Source organism: Pelecanus crispus, chromosome 4 (assembly GCF_030463565.1).
Source record: "Pelecanus crispus isolate bPelCri1 chromosome 4, bPelCri1.pri, whole genome shotgun sequence".
Lineage (NCBI taxonomy): Eukaryota > Metazoa > Chordata > Aves > Pelecaniformes > Pelecanidae > Pelecanus > Pelecanus crispus.
In genome coordinates, this window is record NC_134646.1 from 82,537,433 (window position 1) to 82,557,950 (window position 20,518).

Here is a 20,518-nt window from a genome sequence, read left to right on the forward strand (position 1 = left end):
GCATCTATCACCTTGTGGGACAGCTCAGAAAGCTGGTAGCACAGAAGAGCCTGTTGCCATTGCCTGAAAAATTCACATAATCAGCAGCCATTTCCCAAGTCGCACTCAGGAAGAAGGTTATAATAATGCACTGAAAATTGGATGATTGGTCTTGGTGGTCTGCAAATGGCCTGGAGGATGTATAGAAAAATATTTAAATTGAAGGCCTTTTAAAACAACTGCACCAAGCTTTTTCACTGCAAGTCCTTTCAAAAAGCCTCAGTTCTAGGGCTTTCACACTCTGCTTGGAATAAATACACAAAATGACACATTTCAAAATCAGTTCCTATTAATCTGTTAGATAGCCTAATAACTTACTTCTGTAAACATGCAGTGTTGAGCCACATTTGCTATTTAAACTAGTCCATTAACATTGCTTCACTCAGCAATGAGCAAGGAAGAGATGGTACTCTATAAATATCTGACGAGTGTTATCAAAAAACACAGATAGGAATTAATTAGGTGCTTCCAAAATAGGAAGCGTGATATTGGCTAGTGCCTGTTTAGAGGATCAGGCCACTGATTATTCTAGTTTTAATTTCATTCCCTTACTTTTAGTTATGCTCCCCTGAAGGACCTAAAATTTCGCTCTCCTGCACTAATACCCTTTGTAGATAGTTGCCATGTGCTCTTAGTAGCTGCTTAGCAAAATTACACTATTTGAAATGGCTACTGAAGTTGAAAAGTAGTAAATATTATTACACCAAGGGTTTTTTTGTTGTTAATATTATGCAAAAGTTCACCTGGTAGTTTTGTTGTTTCTCTTATATGCATGGATATCAATCAGTTGTAATTTGTAGTGAATAAACACTGATAATTCTGCAATAGTTGGGCCTTTCTGGTTGCATGGGCTTGGAAGGAAAAATTTGGTAGTGTGTTAATTCTAAGGAAGTTTTTTAATGTCCTATTCCTTTTTGGGATTAAGGATTTGGATGTTGATGAGGGGGAGTGAGCTTTTGTCATCAGTTTCAGTGAGACATTCATAATCTCTCTTGATTGTATTTAGGTTTTTTATTGTTGCTATTTTTTTTTTATTTCACTCATTCAAGCAGTCACTCTATGAAAGCTTTTTTTTTTAAGTACTCCAAATCTATTCTGGTAATGAAGAAATGAAATGTCAAGCAAAGCAATTTTTTCTAAATTTACAACTAATTCTCTTAGACAAGATCACAACTGACATAAAGAAAATATCCTTTATATGTTAAAAAAAGACCAAGTGGAAGCTTCCCAGTTACATCCACTGGCATATAGTAAGGTGGCATTCTTAGCCATTAACAGTTTGCCACAACTAATCCCAGTCATTGCATGTTACATTTGTTTATCTAAAAATGAGAAAGCATCAGTAATAATATTTTATAGGAATGAAGCTTCTGCAGCTGCTGCTAGGTCCAACAAGATTTAAATTCTATTTCTGTCCATGTTCTTAGCCTCCCATCCCACTATCCCTCTCCAAGTAATTGAAATTTGACCCAATGAAGATAAAAGAAATGAAGAACAACTAAGATAGAAGGATGCAAGGCAAGAGTCTGAAAGGAGAAAGTTATTGCAGCAGAACTAGCTGGGTCTCAAACTAGTATTGTATTCTTAATATGTATGTGGACCACTGACATAAGATTTGTCCTAACTTGACATTGTCTTCTCTTTCAGCATAGTTTTCATTTCTCATTTTCATTTTTGTTTTCTGGAATAGTTCTTTCATTGGCCTGACAGCACTGTGCAAACAGTGTAACCTAGCTTTTATAGTAGACTTGAAAAATCACTAGGTTATGCAAGGCGAATCTTTGCCCCTCTGGACACATTTTCCTCTCTTTTTGCAAGAAGGTACTCAAAGTGCCTATAAATTCCACTTGCATTCTGGAAGATATCATGCTCTAGAAGTGTAGTAATAACCAGGACTGACTGTTCTGGGATGAGAGCAGCTTGGTCTGGGAGTACTTCGTTTTTCTTCTGTGCTGCTGTTTATCCCACAGTGGAAACAATCAAGCTGTTGCAGTAGATTTAAACTTGCAATCCTACTTAGCCTTGTGGATAAATCATTAAAGCCTTATTCCAGACCTGGTTTTGCTGCTGCAAATCATCTGTCTGCATGCATGGCAAGTCTAACTCTTAAACATGATCTCAGATGTGCTCCACATGGAGTATAGACCCACTCAGGCAGCATAATAAATTAGGTTGTGCCTGGCAAACAGAAATGTGATACTGAGTAAGACAAGCAGCTATAGCTATATCTACACCATGCTACAGAAAATGAGCCAGAGAGCGCCAAGATAATGCTTACGGGTTGATGTAGGAATATAGCTGCATCTGCATATTGTTGGCTTTATTTTAATGGATGCTGAGAACCAGAGCTTGTTACCTCAGACACCGGTTGGCATTTAGCGCTTTGGGATGTTGGCTAGTATCTCTTCTCGATACTGTATTGTACTGTGTCAGCCAACCATCTCAAGTCATCCATAGCTTCAGAGTCCTTGCATTTTAATTTATTCTGTAGCATAAGCATGTCCTGCATGTTCATAACTGGGAAAATCGAAATGCCTACAACTGTGTCCTCATACAGACATTGCTTTCTCCATGGTGGAAGTATAAAATATGTTTTAACTATGTGGTGGTGAAGCCATTAAAATGTGTGTCTAAAATGCAAAGTTTTTCATCAGCATTTACATAACCTATGCATACTTACAACTACTGTTTTCATTGATGATGCCTTGTCCCTATTTTTCTAGTAAGGAAACAATTCTTATTATACAGTTTTGCTTTCCTTATATGAATATTTATATAGATAATGATCTAGGAATGACACTATAATACTTAGCTGCTAATCTGATGTGCTGTTGATTAGTTCCAACTGCTTGAGAATATCTGGGCTGACAAATTCATACTCTATATAGATAGTTATTTTATTAATTTCTTTAACCTTAATTATACATGATTCAACCTTCTTTCTAAACAATGAGTACAGCATCCAGGAAAATAAGTTGGTAAATCAATAAATACTATTGCAATATTTCTATAATTATCAAAGAAACAACAAAGTTCTAGGTCACACAACAAGGGTGAAAGTGTCCATGTTGTTTTTTTCAAAATACTCCTTGCACCTATAGTTACTTTCCTCTTGCAATAATGCTCAAAAAATACAGGCATTTCATTTTCTTTTGCTTAAGTTAGCACTTTTCTCATTGAAGGCCCTCAAGGGAAGTGGAAACTCTGAAATATGAAATGCGATTTATGCTTGCCTTGTAAAATGCCAAGGAAACTGCTTTAAGACCATAATAACCCTTGCTGCTCATTCCATGAACATGCCTATAGAAAATGTTAATTTAATCAACAAATTATAGCTTAACACAAAGCAAGAAGTGTGCAAATACTGGCAGAGGAAGAGGAAAGGTCTCTCATAAATTTTATGATTAATCATGAATTTGAGACTCTCTATTATTCTTGCATAAATGAAACACTTCTCCTAAATGGATTATGTTGCACTTCCATTCATTTTATTTCCTGATTCACATCTACATACATGTCCCATCAAAATTTGTGAGAACTCACTTATGCTGACATGAAAGCATTTTAGTGAAACTGTTAATTGGGTTTGGTTTGGTTTGGTTTTTTGGGGTTTGGGGTTTTTTTGCGCTTGTCAGAGATGTTGTTTGAGAGGGAGAAAAAACAGAGAGCCAGTACTTTCTGAGAAAACCCTGCAGTTTTCACACTGTTTTTTACCAGCATTTTTAGCTCATGGATACTGATCACGGGATGCCTCACACAGTCTAAGTGTTCCCTGCCAAATGTTGAAGCAATGAAGTTAGAAATAGGAATATTGGAATAAAAAGGAACGGAAATAGATTTCTACAAGTCAGCTTAAATATCCATTTGCAGTAGGGCAATATTACATTTTTCAAAGGCGTATATTAACTGATTAGATCACCTGCAAATGGAGTGTTAATTAATAATATTCATAATACAATGCAATACAATTACATTAGCAGGAAAAGCTGTCAGATCTATTGTAGTTATGTCATTCAGGCATTAATCTTAAAGATAATGGACCAAATTCTGCTCTGTTTTTTTTCAGCTTATATATGAAGTAACTTTACACAGGCTGGCTGTACCTTTATGTGATTGAATAGTGAATTTGTCTAATTTTCCTTTAATGAAAAGCTTTCTGAAAATACCTGTCAGTGAGGCATATTTGGCAAGCCATCTTTTTGGTTGATAATAACTCAAAAGACAAAATGCTGTGTCTTAGCTCTGCAGTTTGAGATGTGCATGGAGGAAGGCCATGGAGGGAAAGACAGGGGCTTAGAGACAGTTTTATATGCCCCTAATGCTAAATTCAGGTAATCCTTACTTCACTCTAATTAATGTCCACCTACAGAAAATCTCCAGGTAAAAATTTTACACCCATAGTAGGTGTAATTCCAAGGACCAAAAGCACAAAGCTTAAATCTTATGGGTTAAATCAGTTTAGGAATCCATAAGTGTCAAAACAGCTTATGCTTTAGTTGGACTCTCTCTCCAGCACAGCAAAAAGTATTGTATGAAACATTGTTCTGGCCCTTTGTCTTTATATTTACACCTCCTTCTCTTCCTATCAAGCTGTCTGAAGAAATCCCTTTGATTATTGTGTTTGCACTTCCTGTGATCTGGGTATCTTACCACTTAATGTAATAGACATTGCTGACTCACTATAAAAATAATAACAGTTGAAAAAGTAATTGGCTTCATTATCATCCTGCCTTTAAAACGTATGGATTTTAGCTTAGCAGCTGGAGGGGAAAAAAAGGAGCATAGTTTCTAATACTTAATTAATTTCATTTTCAAAAATGCAATAAGAAATTATCAGCCAAACTAGACAATTATCAAGATGAGATGGAACTGAAAAATTGATACTGTGATTGCAAACAAACCCTTTTCCCTATTCAGGGATGTACTGTCTACAGTCAGCAGGGAATTATCTAGTTCTTGTGGAAAGGGAATTTCAATTCATGTACTAGAGCTGAAGTCAGGTCAAAGTCCATCTGACTCTTGATACATGAGCTGCCACCTTGATTGACAAAATGAGAATACAACTAGGCATATTTTGAATGAAAAACATGTCTTACTGCAGCTGGAGTTTTTTATTGGGATTGTAAAGGACTTGTGCTCTCTATAATTGGTATAGCAGTAGATCCAATATAAGAAGAGGATCCTGTTGCAAAGTCCATGTCTGCTATACAAAAGGACACAGAACCAGATGCTCTAACTTTTATTATTCTTAGCATTTAGGCTAAAGGGCTGGGAGGAAAGGGAAGATGGAATAAATCAATAAATACAGTTAGCTTCCAAAAAGAAATGTGTTTAGATGCAGAATAGATATATACCCTGCTTCACTCAAGAAAAGGAACCTGCAACAGTGTCGGCAGGGTAGGAAAGGGTCAGAGGAGCAATGAGGCCAAGCATGAGGAGGCAAGTGATAAAGTGACTGAGGGAGCAATGTCTAGTGGGCATAAATGTAGAGCTTCACACAGTCTATAGCAGATATTGGTTTAGTGTACTCTGGAGGCTACCAATGGCAGAAACACCCCAGTGTGAGACAGCATTACACACTGGAACTTCTTGGTCATCAAACATTTATTCCAATACTATTCAAGGTGTATAACAAAACCGCACTAGTAACTGGTAGTTTTCAGTTTTCTAAATTTTCATTACAACCAATGCTAATTCATTTTTGTAATGCATATTGAGATTAATTTTCTATGTTATGAATCCTCATTATTAGCATCATGCTGAAAGGGTAAAAAGTAAGTAAAGTTAACAGTGTGATGTCAGCCAGCATCCTGTTTGGTGGCAGGAGAAGATGGGGACATGGGAACAGAAGAGAGAGGGAACAGGGAGTGGAAATTATGTCAAGGGTTCAAAGACAAAGCATGGAGAACCGGAAAGAAATGATCCTGATGTGAAAATACTGGGAGGGACAGAGCAGGAAGGTTTAGGAAAAACCGCTGTTCAGCACAGGACACAGAAAATCTCAAAAAAAGTAAGCTGTTGTATGAAGAGTCAGAGGTCCCAACTTTGCCTATTACCCTCCTGCTCTCTGCTGGGCTACATTCACGTTAAATTTTCTATGTAGTTCTTCCCAGACAAAGAAAGGCATGGAATATCTCATGTTATCTATGAAACTATTTAATTGGAAGAAACTTATGGGGGTTTTATCTTGAAAAAAAAAAAAATGCATTCTTCACTCTAAATTATCTAATTAATACGTGCTGTAATCTGATTTTCTTATGACAAAGCACTTTCACTACTTGTAATGTATGCCTTGAGGACACACAGTATTTCTGTGTAGGACAAACATTTATGAGTTATGTATTTCAGATGTTCGTATCCATAAAGGTGTGAGAGTACAGAACAGGATAGTTTGCTTTTTTTCAGGGGACTTAGTAGCTCCAAGTTCTCCTTGGTGCTACAGTTAACTTATGACCAATGTGAACTTAAAGGTAACACAGGTGCACCTATACTCTACTGAAGATACAGTGAGCATTGTGTTTTAGACATGTCCTTAGTTTCTTTAAATAGCAAGCTCTGTGGTGAACTGCTAGAATTACTCTAATAATTTCCGTATCGATACCATTAGTTTGGGAATTCTCTTTCTTCAATGATATTTACTCCTGCCTCTTGTCCCATTTGAGCTCCATGGACTATGTAGTTGATGAAAGGTGTAGGGGAAATGTGATTTTGTTTGCTGTGTGCTACATTTCTCAATTTAAGCAGGCAAGGTTGGAAGTGCCCTGAAGCAGCTCAAGATAAACCTAAGAAAGTGAGTACCACATTGTGTTAACTTAGGTTCATGCCTGTATTGAACAGACACTTTTTAACATTTTTGATATCTAAAGAGCTTTATGTGTGTTCTTCCCTCACTTTTCCTCCAGAAAGAAGGAAATTTTTCCATCTAAAAAAAAAAGCAAGATAAGAGTATGCACTTTTCCTATAGAACAGTTAAAAAACCTGAGTAACCACAGATATTCTCCAACACTAATAACTGGCATGTAACATGAGGTATTTGCCTGAGGTATTGGCATGAATCCCGAGTGACCAGCTGGCCGTTGTCTCTGGTCTGGCTTCAGTTTCCTGGAATCTATAATTCTTTTGCATTTGCTTAACTTACAGAAGGAAACACATATTCTCCCTTGCATGAAAAGAACAACAATCTTTTGTTATTTCACAAGCACATCCCATGGATCTGAAAGTGGCTCTGTTTCTGAAGTGATTTTTGACCCACACATCTTTAGAAAGCTTCCCCAGTGCTTTTACTTATGTACCTATCTATTTATTTATTTCCTCAAGCAAATAACCCAAACCTTTCTGCTATATGTCCCCCAACTTCACCAAGGGATTCCACGACAGTTCCCATTACTACCAGGATGCTTTTCAACAACAGTTCTCAGCATGCTGTAGTCCATTTCTTCTTTTCTTCTTCCAGTTGTCATTTTTTTGTCATACCCTGCTGATCATATCACAGGTTCCCATGACAATTCTTAGCAGTGCAGCTATACAAGTAGAGGTTGCTAAACTGAAACTCAAGAACACAGTCTCCTTTGCAGCAAGGTATTTGCGTTGCCAGGCCCTCCAGAGGATAACTGCCAGTACTCGTACTGAAAGTCAGGCTTTATATTCAAACAGTTGTGGAGCTGTAAGGAGCGGTGCTATGGTTTCACAGATCACAGAAAGGAATAAATGTATATGTAGAAAGTGACTTAGTCTATTCATCAGCAACTGCGTTATTCCCTGGGGTAGCTATTCCTCTCCTTTAAGCAGCTGAGATTTAAATATCTAAGGTAACAGGTCTACCAAAGCAATTGTGAATGTCTGTTAGACAATCACTATACCATTGTTGTTATTAATATTAGTCTTACTCACGTTGCACAAGACTTGATTGCTTGTGTAGCCTTAAGAGCTCTAATGAAAGATCAGTGCATAAGAAGGAGCTGTACAAGGGAGAAAAAGCATATTCTCTACCTGTGTTGTTTGGTCTTTAGATCAACAAGGAGTAGGTGGTGAGTTGTCCCAGCATAAAGACAGAGATGTCAAATTTAAAATTAAATTGAGGAAGCTGTGTAAAAAAACCTTTCCTTGTAACCAGTCCAAAACTGGAGGGATGGGTAGTCTGAGACAAGGCAGGTTTTAAGGGAGGATTTAAAACTGGTAATAGAATTCCTTCACAAATGTCTAGAGTGACTTTTTCAACAGAGGATGTAGAGAGTAGAAGTGTTGATAGGAAAAGCAAATGATCAATAATAGTGCAAAGCTGAGGGCTGATATCTTGTTCAAATCACAAGCCTTACAGAAATAGGGTAAAGTAAATGACTTTTTAAAAGCTAGCACAGAAAACTTGCTTCGTGTATGCAAAGGATCAAGCCACACATCATGGAGAGAATGATGCAATCAAAGCAAGGCGCCAAACCCAACAACTTGAATAGTGATGTCCACACGGATTGAAATCCCAAGCGAGTGGGGCAGTTGATCAGTGAAGATGAAGAAGCAACCACATTTCATGTGTATTTACTTTTAACACTCAGTGATCATATAGTAGTCGGATACCAGCAAAATTTGTCAAAGTCTGACATAGGAATGACAAGCTGATGAATAGAAAAACGTGTGACTTTTCTAAGTCCTAAGTTATTCCCTTATTTAAAAATACGTGTTTCTTCACAGGGCACTGTCATGATTCTGTGTCTAGCTACTTTTGCAGGATTTAAGATTCAAAGCTCTCAATTTTCACAGCATCTGTGTATGAGAAAAATTTTTGCAATGGTTAGGTGGTGTGAGGTCAAAAAGGAAGACCATCTAAGCCACAAAATACAGGGCACGTCATGAACCAGGGTGATTAACTTATACAGAAATTATATTATGTTTGATTCCATTTAGCAGCAGTGAAAATAAGCTCAATCAACGGTGTCATGAAAATATGGACTTTTCTGAAGCAGCACAATACATGGTGCATTAGGAAGAAATGGAATATTGAGTAAACATTGAAGCAGCAGCTTGATAATTTTTAGGGGTTGTGAACTGCTAAAGCAACTACTTTAGCTATGCTAATTCAATAGGTTCATTTCCACCAACAGAAAAGGGAAACTACTGAAATTAATGAAACTACTGGATTATACTTTAATATAATGAATATAGAGAACACCGAGGTCAACTTCTGCATTTCATCTGGAAACCAGTGGAATCAAAAAGAAGATTTACAGAACCCAGTCCAACTTTTGTGTGAAAACTCCAGGCCTCTTGCTCATTTTTCTTCAATAACCAAAACACTGAATCAATAAGATTGAATTCCTACAGAGAGAAAAAAAATCATACATAATTAAAGGCTGTATAATATAGCAAAATATAGGGTTTAGATTGCATAGACCACCTTAATTTTGGCACAAGAAACATCTGCATATGTAACTTCAGAAGAGTTAGGCGGTGTACGTTACTGATATGAATATTCCAAATGGGAATTTTTAAAAATAAGGACAAACTAAAAGACCCCCTATGCTTATGGGCTCAAGCTGCGCCAGGGGAAGTTTAGGTTGGAAATTAGGAAAAATTTCTTCACAGAAAGGGTAGTCAAGCATTGGAAAAGGCTGCCCAGAGAGGTGGTGGAGTCCCCATCCCTGGAAGTGTTCAAAAAACGGGTAGATGTGGCACTTTGGGACATGGTTTAGTCTAGACTACCCTTGATTGGTTTAGTGTGGACTTGGTAGTGTAGGTTAATGGTTGGACTGGATGATCTTAAAGGTCTTTTCCAACCTAAACGATTCTATGATTCTATGATTAATAAGCAGAACTATTTACAGGTAGCAGGTGATTGCTATCTGTTATTTATGTGTGCATGATAGAATGATTTGAAAGAAGTAATATTCTATTACTCAGAGAGATGTTAATGAATGACGAAAATGAATGCAGAACTTAGTAATATGTGGAAAGGAATTGTTTTTTCTGTAGTCACAATAAGAAACAATTTTAATGATTTATAAATTATATGTAAGTTTCCTCTATTATTTAACTTTCTCACAGGAAAAAACTCATAAACTTCTTGGTTGTAATAAATGGTCTCCCCCATCCATCACAACTGTTAAGGGAAAAATTGGTCTTAGGCATTTTCAGAATTTTTTAACAGTTTTCATGTTTCAGGGTTTCAGTTATAGATTTTTTTCCCCATTATGGATGTGCCCCATTAATCAACTACATGTTGTAATTTTGGGTCAAAAGTGGTCCAAATAATTTTTGATTTGATAAGAGGTAATTCTTTCAATGCTGTTTCCAAGCTAGAACTGAACAACATGCTGTGCATGTGGAAGAAACTTCAGGTTCTTGTACAGAGAGAGAGAATTTCTCAAGGACTGTAGACTATGCAATTGCTTTGCAAACTAAGCTGTATTTGTATTACAATTCAGTTTTTTTAAAATTGCTTTAACAAGCAATTACTGGTAATATAATTTTGCCACCACTGGAGCCTACTATGGTATCTATACTGATAAACTGATTCACTCCCTGTTTACCTCTAGGGTTCTAGATTCTAGATTATTGTAATACAAAACCCGCCATTTAATTCTTAGGGTCTAGCATGGAGGAAGCTAGTTAGTTTCCCTTGCTAGGAAACTCAGGAACAGGACAAATGACAGGTGTTTTCAAAAAGAAAAAAAAAAAAAAAAAAAAAGAAAAAATGAGAGAGGAAAAAAATATTTAAAAAATCAAAAGGAAAAAGGAAAAAAAAAGCCCTTCCTATTGAAAAAAAATTTGTTTTTTTGTTAGATAAGTGTTAAGTTGATGTCACCATTTGGGCTAAGGAAGAGTGATTTGATTTAGGAATAAGAGATCTTCACGTACATCTGTATCCTACAGTCTGGCACTGTTTGGTCAGTGGGATTCTGCATGGGCCCAGGGTGGCTGGGTTGTGGTGAGCATGGGCATGCATCAGAAGAGAAAGCACAGGGTTAAGCAGCTTCAGTCCTAAAAGTCTCAGTGAGGACTGATGACCATAGAAACAGCACCTCTTTTATTACTGTTCATATCTTATGAAAGAAATGTGGTCCTACTCTACTCTGTGAAGGACTCCCATATCATTTCAGGAGGGCCAGGATTTCAGTCGTATATTTTGAGATGGATGTTTAAACCCAGTGTGACAACCTGCAAGTGCTTCTCAATATGATAGAACCACTGTGTTATTTGGGATGGTTGTGTGGAAACAAAGGATGGGGCTGTCACATCTGTACTTTGCTGTACAGAAAAATAAGGCTCACCTTTTTATCACTACTTACTCCAGCCATAGTTGTCATTATAAAAAAGGAAGTAGCTACTTTTTTAATATTCCCTGTTGTAGAATGGGAAGGTTTTATGAGAGGTGGGAGTAGGACATAGGCCTCATGATTCACCAGCCAGACTAGCTGAGGTAAGATTTTTTTTTAAAAGGTTAAGTAATTTACTCCTCACTCTGAAAAAGGAACACTATTGCACAGGCAGCATTCTTGCTAAGCAATAATTAAATCCTTTTCTTCCTGGGATGGTGGCTTCTTGGGCAATATCTCCTATGAAGGTAACAGCTCCTGGTAGCTCCTACGCCACTAACTAGTGCTGCCCATCTACGTCTCATCTTGCCCAGTGCTAGACTGCTTTGGCAATAAACAGGGACAGATCTCGACTTGCCTCAACTTCGGTGGAAGCTGGGGGTTCATATGGGATGCTCTCAGCACCTCACTTTCAGATCCTATTGCATTTTTGCTGCCATCCAGCAGTCTCCATGGCAACCCTCACTGCAGCACAGTCTCTTGTGCATTGCATATGTGCAGCACATGTTTTCTTTACCTCCTGCTTTTAAACACCTTATTTGGTTTGGGGGAGTTTTTGTGGGGTGGGTTTGTTTTTTTTTTTTTTTTTCCTACAGAGATAATTATTTTAACACAGATAATGAGCCTGTTGTGTTGCCAGATGAATGCTTGGGTAGCTTTCCAGTAGTCCTTTCTGAGTCTAAATCATGTACTAATGATCAAGTGCCTTTTTCCTACGCTGTTTCCTAAGGTTAGTTTATAAATGCATGTTAGTGGTGCTAATGGTACAGCACTGGTGTTTGCACTGCTAAATCTACACACAAATGAAGGACAATTAGGATGTATGCAGTCATGCATGATCATTTGTGGAGCCATTGTACAATATTTATGCTTCTTTACGCTTCATCTGTTCTGAATTACATGTCTCTTTCAGCTGGACCCCTGTTGAAAGCCCTGTGCAGAGGTTAAGGCTATTACTGTGCAGTTTATTCAGGAGAGCATGAATTTTGCAGTATTGTTACCAATTTCAAATCTTCACAAGCTGTATCTGCATGAATACAGTTTACCAAGTACCCATGATGCACTGTCAAGATTAGAAGAATATCATAGAGCAGCCTGAAGCAACCAACGTCTGCTTTTGGACATCTCATATTAGCAGTGACATTGCCCACAGGAAATCACTTCTTTTCTACTGGTGGAACTTTATCTCTCTGGTTCATAAGAAGTGCTTTTGCAAGAGCAGAAAAGGAAAAGAGGAAAAAGAAAAAGAGGTAGAAGAAAAGAAAAGAGAAAAAAGAAAAAAGAAAAAAGAAAAAAGAAAAAAGAAAAAAGAAAAAAGAAAAAAGAAAAAAGAAAAAAGAAAAAAGAAAAAAGAAAAAAGAAAAAAGAAAAAAGAAAAAAGAAAAACTTCAGATGGATAACAAGCCAATTGACAAATGACTAATGGAGAGTCCTTGGAAAGCAAATAAAAAGTTACATCGATGTTACCACACTGCTTCCAGTAGCACATTTAAAGAAACTCAATCAAAGTGTATAGACCAAGCATTTAACCTAGCTTGACCTTTTTGAAACCGTCCATCTCTCCCCTTCTCTGATCTCCTGATCCTGTCTGAGTGTTGAGAATATTGTTTCCAGGAACACATAAAGGGGAAGGATCCACAAGTGGACAGTGACATTCAAGGACTTAAAAGAACTGGATATTTCCAAGCTCACTTTGTTTGTGATGTCAAGTAAAACATTTAGTCTGTCTCATGTAGTGCTCCAACAGAAAAATTAGTTTTGAGCTTTTTACATCAGAAAAATTGTGTGAGGATAAAATCCAGTGAAGCTCATGAAGCATTCAGCTAATAGAGTCATCGGTAGAACAGCTTGGAAATAGTTTTACATTTCAAGATGGCATTATTGATATTTTTAAATCACATAGTGTTTTTGGTGAAATTCCTAAGAGAGAAAAATTCTTTCCAGTTAATTCAAAGTGAATGGTGAAAGTAGGACAAGTCTTCTAATAAGAGTGCTTCTCTGGAGAGAGGAAGCTGGGAATTTGAAAACTCTGCAGCTGAAGAAAGGCTGGAACAAATGTCTCCTGTTGCTGGATTCATAATCCAGTCTCTAAATGATATATCCGTATGTTAAAAAAAAAACCCTAAATGAGTCAGTTTTGTCTAAAAGGGTGTCTTAGAAGCTTATATATGACAGGAAATTTTACAGACATGAGTTCCCACCTGATCTTGAAACAGAGTTATAGATATAGGCAAAGAGTCCGGCAAGAGAAAATGTCACAGAACCATCTCATCTTCCAGTGTTTCCTATAGCCTAGATTAGGCACCTGTATAGCTTGAGGGCAGTGGGTATTGCTAAACCCATTCTTATGCAAAGGAACCTAAGTCTTCTGAGGTACAGGATAAGGAACATAACTAACTAATTCAGGTATTTAATCCCACACCAGAAATTTTGAGTCATTTTGAGCCATTTTGAGGATCTGGTCTGAAATCACTTAGAATCATAGAATCATAGAATCGTTTAGGTTGGAAAGTTCATCCAGTCCAACCATTAACCTAATATTACCAAGTCCACACTAAACCAATCAAGGGTAGACTAGACTAAACCATGTCCCAAAGTGCCACATCTACCCATTTTTTGAACACTTCCAGGGATGGTGACTCCACCACCTCTCTGGGCAGCCTGTTCCAATGCTTGACTACCCTTTCTGTGAAGAAATTTTTCCTAATGTCCAACCTAAACCTCCCCTGGTGCAGCTTGAGCCCATTTCCTCTCGTCCTTGCCCACTAATATCCAAGAAAACTTGCTAGAAAAGGAGATTGAGCCCAGGTCTCTGACACCAGCTGAGCAGTCACCTTTTGTTTGTATATTGGGCAGAGAAAACACACATTCATCCTAAAGTTATGTCAAGTGACACCAGCTGCAACCTTTACCAAAGTGATTTCCATAGGAAGCATTTGCCAAATAAGTAAACAAAACAATAGTGTAGAAAGATGCTTTTGCTTTTAATGGAGAGCACGAGATGAAACAGTACCTGCCAAAGAAAGACAAAAGAGAACAGAATGTTCCTTCAATTCTCATTGTTTAGGAAGCCATGATACTTTGCAGAAAGGCCATATTCAGGAACTCAGTGTACTTTTTGTAAGAAATGAAGCAACAATAGCAAATATCTTGAAAAGGAAAATTTTCTCTTTTACCTTTTTGATTCTGTCATTAAAGATAAAAGATCTTTGTACAAAATATGAATTAGTTAACATGCTATGGGAAAAAGTGAACTGTAGATACAGAATAATAAAGCCAGAAGACAGATAAAGCAAAATAATTCATAGAAATATGCCTAACAATTTTTCATTTTGTTTGTTTTCCTGAAAAGTCATTGTGTGCCTCATCACAGTCAAGTAGCATAAATGTCTGGTTCACTGCTAAGTCCCTTGACTGTCCACCCAAAATGTATTTTATTTTATTACTGAAATTCCTTTTGCAATGAGCCAACCACTTTTTTATGAAATGAAAGCTGAGTGTAGTTCTCACGTAGAGCACTCGGGAGCTCTGCTGTGCTGAAAAAAAATTACATTACTGTCCTAAAATGTCTTGCATGCTCAGTTTGGCAGACTGTGGCACAGCCCTCACATTATTCCATGTATTTGAACTGGAAAAAGAACTAAAACTCTGTTTCAGCAGAAATAATCTAGGGCAAAAGTCAAATGAGATCTAGGCAATATAGTGAATGGAATCTGGAGGGTAACTTAACTGATTGAATTCAGGTAACTAGCTCAGGGTAAGCTGAATAGATTTCGTGATGCTACTGACTATTGATTAGATGTCCACAGAATATAAACGGGAGCTTAGACAGCTACAGTGCCTGCAGACATTTGTATGTGGATATTTAAGTTTTGGCATCAACAATTTGCAGCTGAATTCCACCTAGGCACTCTCGTCTGCAGAGCAATAGACCTCAACCGAAAGCTCGCAAACCACTCTGCACCTCTTAGTGGGAGGCCTTGGGTGGTCCCTGGGCGTGTATATGCCTTTACCTCTGCTCCATGGTCACTCACTTTGAACAGCTACAAGCTGTAATTGTTCTTCCCACCCCCCAACATTTAAATTCTCATAATGAGAAAATTTGCTTCTTTTTCTGTTCTTCGGGGATTTCTTATGAAAAATCAAGTATTATTTCGGCATGAGTGGGTTAGATCTACAAAAACAAAGTGAACACATAAAGCCATAGAAGGAGATCTGTGATCTTTAACTTTATTCTATAATGAAAACAAGTTTTCTCTCACATCAATAACCTTTGTTTAGGTAGGAGATAGAGCTTTCTCTGCAAACTAAGGGTCATCAAAGTCATTATCACCTTATGCTTTATATCAAGTTAACGCCTTGGACTGCTTTCACCAACAGAGCAGACTAAATATTTTCTAAAAGAAAAGAAAATAAAGAAGAAAATAAATGGAAAAGAATATCTTCAAACTGAACCTTAGGATACAAAGCATTCCACAATGCACACACAATTTTTCCTGAGGAGAAAAGAGAAGAATAAAAATGAACAGCAAATGATGTGTTTTATTCATGTTTCTAATTCTTGACTCTTAATCCAAGGGTTTATCTAGACCAATGCTACTGTAAAAACCAAAAAAAAACCACCCCAGAAATGAGTGTTGAGGAAAGTTAATCACCCCATTTAAGTAGGCTTGCTCCTACTAAATGATTTGCTACACCCTTTAAGGCTTCCTCTTTAATCAAAGAACAGAGAAAGGCTTTTTAGGTGCCTGGTTCAAAGCACTTACAGTAGATTTTTGCTTTGAAATGCCAAGTAAAAGAGCCTGTCTCAATGGGCAGAATCACAAGGAACTGGTTCCCAAACATGGCTGAGTTGCGTGTCACTGGATAGTACAAAGATGCCCAAGTAAAACTTCCGCACTGGTGAATGACACAAACTATTATCCAATTTTCCTGAGGTGAGTGGCTAACATATTAAATTATAACACTGTTGGATATCTGCCCTGTGTGGTGCCATATATTTATTCTTTTGTTTCAAGTCAGATAGTATAGTTATTGTAGATGAGTGAGAAGTCTTTAAGTGCCAGAGGCTAAAGAGATTTTGCCTCAGGGTAAAATACAGGAATTATTTAAGAACTGAAAAGCATTCTGCATTTAATAACAATCATGAATAAATTAAACCATCCTAATTAAAAAATAATAAAATAATAGGTTCTGTAAGAAAAGCCTGACTATGGAAGGCGTTGTGGTCATAAGGAACCATTTAACTTTTCCCACCCCAGTGCCCACCTTAGAGATGATCTCTCTCTTTTTTCTTTTTTTTTTTTTTTTTTGGTTGTGCTAACATGGTGACTTTGTTTTGCATCTTCGTCTCTCATGAAATGCTCCAGCTATCAAGTTCAGTGTGAATTATGTATGTACTGTACTCCATTGCTTCACCTTTCTCTTTATGGCAGTCAACTACAACCACAAACAAGGAGTAACAAACAAAAACCCCAGGTTTGTCTTCTGTTTCTCAGGATCTTGCTCCTTGAATGGCCACAGATGCTATTCCAGGAATTTTCTCCTGTTATCTCATGTAAATATTTCTCCATTAATCATAATTACCTGCTCCAAACTCTGTTTCGGACTTCATCTATTCTAGGTGCTTATTTACTCTCTCTTGCTGAGACATAGAGCTTCACTTTGTATTGGGTTCATTGCTCAGAACCCTTTACTACTCTGGCAATAAGTGTAAAATGATGTATTGTTGACCATGCAGCATAATAAAATCCAGCAGTTTGGTAGCTGAAATCCAGAGCGAGTTGTGCTTGTTTCTATACCAATGTATTTGGCCATTTCCTATAAATTGCATCTCCCATAATCTTACAATTTATTTGCCTTCTAGCATGTATTTCTCATGTATCTACAATTTACTTACAGTCTGCCATCACGCTTATTACATATTCTTGCCCAGTTATTAAAGCTCTCATCCTTGAAAGCGCCCACATACCATCTGTGAATCCGCTGAATTTGGTGCTCCTTTTGTAATAACAGCGTGCACCCAGCAGCAGCTAGACCATAACCTTTCTGCTTTCATGTTCTTGGCCCAATGTTAGAAGCCGAATCATCTTCTTTCACATGCAAATAGATTTTACCTATCCATAGCTGCCGCTTAAGTGGTTCATTTCAGACTCAAGTTAACATATAAACGATATGTATAAAGGCAGAGCAGAAACGCGATATTTTAACATGTAACTGAAATGTTACTGCTGGCAGTCAAGGTTTTAAAATTCCAGCATGCAAGTGGTTGCATAAGTTTAAAACTTAATGGCTTTTTGTTTGTTCATGTATTTTTGTGTGCTGACACAATATGTGTTTTTCTTGATTTTTCTTTTCCTGTACTTTTGTCTCATTCTAGAATTTCCAGCAACTTCCACTGGAAAGAAATACATATCCACGTGTGTGTATATAGATATATATTTATGTATAACAAGTGTCTTCTATGGAGGATCATTCCTGAAGAAAACAGGAAACAACAAATAGACAAACAAAACCAAAAAAAGGAATAGAATCATAGAATCATAGAATTGTTTAGGTTGGAAAAAACCTTTAAGATCAAAGACATATTAAAAGATTAAATACAAAGAAACTGGATGGTATGTTTAAAAGATGAGATGGGATCTCTACTTAGCTAAAAAGCTGAAAGAAAAACCACTTCACACAATGAAAACTGAATAGTTCCAAATACATAAAGGTCAGCAGATTTAAAATATACTGAAATCTCACATTCTATACAAATCCACAGCGAGAAAGAAGATACTGAAGTGAGGGAATGATCTTTCAGTTGTCTCAAGCACAAGAGACTGTTTTCAGCACAAGTCTCCACTTCTCATGCAGATGAGCCTGGGCCCTCTATAGGAAAAACCTGCTTTCCTGGAGGGCTCTCATTTCCCCCAGCTCTCCAGGAGACGAACACGTACAAGTGGACAAGACTGTTCAAGAGACCAGTAGGAAATACATTTACCGTAAGATAATGTCCTCCATGGTGATTGCAACTCTGTCTTTTGGGAAGAAGCTAGATACGCCTGCTGGCAAAAGTGTACGTAGGCTTATAAAAGTTTATATCACTGATGAATAATTCTCTCTACGATACCTACTCCTTCAAATTAAAAGTAAAAAATTTATGCTAAGGAACAGAATATTCTTAAGCTGATTATTTTGCTTATATACCAAGTACTCTGTTCCTTGGGGGTACTTTTTATATTATTATTTCTTATTAGCTTCATAGTTGGTATTTTTAAAAGTCATAAGTTAACATATGTGCTGTTAAATAATTCCATACATACACACAATATATAGTTCTTTAAGTAATGTAATGTATATAGTACTTAGTACAGGCACTATCTTCTCCATAAAATACAGTGATTAATATTTTGCTACAATAACTCCCTAATGTCATATTCCCTAACAAATTTCTTAGTTCATCATTTCTCTGAAACAATCACAGTCTTCCAACAGGTAGGTGTACTACCCAACTGGGGCATGGGTTTTTGGCTGGGTTTCTTGCTTTTCTTTCTTTCATTTCTTATAGGCAGAGAGATGGAAGGCTGACAAGGAGCCAACTATAAATCATTTATTTTCCAAATTACATTTTGACCAATCTCTAGAACTGAGGAAATTATTATTGCAGACTTTGGATGTGGTCTAAATTATGACACAGGCTATGGTTCCCTCAGTGACCATACAACGCCTGAAAACTGCACATTCCTGCCATTATTTTCCTATTACTCTGATAATCCCATCTTTTCCAATATTCCCAGGTGGAAGGTGATAGCCTGAAGGGCGGAAAGGGCAGGAGATAGGATCAGAATTTTACACTTTGATTTTACAGGAATTATTACACTCTGTTTTCTCCAGTCCTGTTAATAAAGCCACAGAAATTTCTAAGTAATTTCTAACATAGCCACAACAGGGTGTTTCATTGGTTTTTCTCCAAGTCCATTCAGTAGATATTTTTCTAGCACAGCTGGAAGAACTTGTCAATGGAGATTCCTTCTTCCCCTTCTGTTGGCACAAGTTGCTCTGGGACAGGATTGCCTTAAACTACAGCAGTCAGGCAGGGATGCCGTAAGGAAAGCAGTGACTTGTGCTCTTACTGACCTTTGGAACGCTGCTCCTCTGGACAGCCAGCACCAAAGCCTATAGCAGCACAAATTAGAGTGCACAAGGAGCTTTAAAAAACTTAGTGAGCTTAATCTTATCACATCCAGGAGGAAGAGATAAGTGCTGTTTGAGCCACTGAGGTACCTCTGACATAAGATAAGAACTTATGGGATAAGGGAAAGTGATTCCTACCGATGACCCAGGCTAGTCCAAATGAACCCTCTGGCTGTGAGAAATTGATGTGTTTTCTGTTTTTTCATTGGATATTAACCTCCTTTTTTTCAAGTAGTGACACTGGCTGTGCTGAAATGCCTGCCTGAGCCTGTTAAACGTGTGTGAACGAGCTTTATGTGTAAAGTAGATGCCAGGTTTTACCAGGTGTGGAAGCACAAACTGCCTCCTCAGGAGATGCTACTCCTCCCAGCTCCTGTTAACTACCCTTAGCCAGAGTTAGCCCGATCTTAATTTCCAGCTGCTGGATTTTGTTATGCCTATGATATTTATACTGTGGAAATATTTAGTAAAAGAGGTCTTTCCTCGTGTAGGTACTTACAGATAATAATAAATTGTCTTCCTGTCTTTTACTGAAGCAGATTAAGTAGACTGACCTTGTGTGGTCTCTGTCCGTGAGGCATATGTTTAAGAATACAAGACAGTTTTATACAATTTCTCAGAAATGTCTCTGATTTTTTAAAAGATTAGACACCAGAACTGGGCATGGCATTCCAGTAACGACTAACTGATGTTTTCAGCAGACATGTCCCGCTTCTGTCCCCACTCCTGTGGGTGCCCGTTCAAATCTTGTACTCACATCACATATAGCATTCCCATTCAGCTAAGATGCTTTAGCTGAGATGGGACAAAATATTAGTGAGAGACTTGAACAGATTGCATCTGTACTGCGAAGAGCTGAATGGAATTTCTGATTTACTAATTAGTTTGATACAAATGCATTTATTCACAAGCAGTAAAGCCACGGTAGTGCAGAGGTACTGAAGTCCTTCCCTCCTCCCTCATGCACACAACATGCTAACATTGGTGCTGCTCTA